The following is a 1123-nucleotide window of genomic DNA, read 5'->3' on the forward strand; positions in this document are numbered from 1 at the left end:
GACCACTGGAACATCTTGTTCCAGTCCCAGAAGGCTTTCTGACCACAGAAGTCTCTTTTAATACCTAGGGCCTCAGGGAGTGAGTCGTGGCAGAAGCAAGAAACTTTAAATCCAGGACCCTGATTAAAAATTTGAGGAAAGAATGCTTCACCCACACCCAAAGGACAAAACTCCTTTCTCCTCTCTTGATCTTAGCCTCTGATCTGATTTAAACAGAGAGGAAACTGAGAAACCAGATTTTTTTTTCACTATTGTTGCTGACTTGATGTAATTTTTTTTTTTTTTTTTCTATTTGATTGTTTCCAAGATGTGGATTAATTCTAATGTCTTTCAGCAAGAACATTATAATTTATTTCACTTAAGATCAGGTCACATCAAACCTTAGTTAAGCAGTCATATAAATGGTAAAACATAAATGCCTGAACATTTTATTCCTTCTCATTCACTTGCCCAATGTAAGGGCAGTGTTGTTTAAGCTTTTCTATTTTTCCAATAATTTATTTTCATTTTTCCTAGTTCCATGCTCCATTTAATCAGCTTCCCTGAGAAAAGACTAAAACAAAGCTATGCTCTAAATACTTGAGTAGTGTTTCTCCAACTTTCATGAGCATGCTTAACCTACTAAGGATCTTTTCTTTTTCTTTCTTTTTAAATATGAAATGCTTCACAAATTTGCATGTCATCCTTGTGCAGGGTCCATGCTAATCTTCTCTATATAGTTCCAAGTTTAGTCTATGTGCTGCTGAAGCGAGCACTCTAGTAAGGATCTTATTAAAACACAGATTCAAGTTCAACAAGTCTCTGGTTAAGGCTTTGGATGCTGCATTTTTAAGAAACTGAGAGGAAACCAAATGGAGATGTTGATCTAAGGATGAGGGTTTTGAGCAACAAGCCCCCAAAACAACACTTCTCCAATTTCAGCATTCTTCAGAACTAGAAAATTTATTAAAACAGATTCCTTGGCCCTATCCACAGAGGCTTTGATCCAATAGATCTGAAGTGAGCAAATACGGCTGAGCCCAGATCATACTTTCAGTGGCAATGGGTTGGTCAACATATCAAGTAGAGGTCCATCAATGGACTGATGAAAAATTGTCATAAACCATATTTTTTTCTGTTGTCT

General features: G+C 36.6%; 1 non-coding gene across 1 annotated transcript; it reads right to left on the reverse strand.

Annotated features, from left to right (window-relative positions):
- Positions 1–648: 648 nt before the first annotated feature.
- LOC122151123 lies at positions 649–755 on the reverse strand. The gene has a single exon (XR_006163985.1). It is a non-coding gene; the product is annotated as a U6 spliceosomal RNA (small nuclear RNA).
- Between the last annotated feature and the right edge of the window lie 368 nt (positions 756–1123).

This window comes from Orycteropus afer, unplaced genomic scaffold (genome assembly GCF_000298275.1).
Source record: "Orycteropus afer afer isolate SDZICR_OR568_19922 unplaced genomic scaffold, OryAfe1.0 scaffold00308, whole genome shotgun sequence".
Taxonomy (NCBI): Eukaryota; Metazoa; Chordata; class Mammalia; order Tubulidentata; family Orycteropodidae; genus Orycteropus; species Orycteropus afer.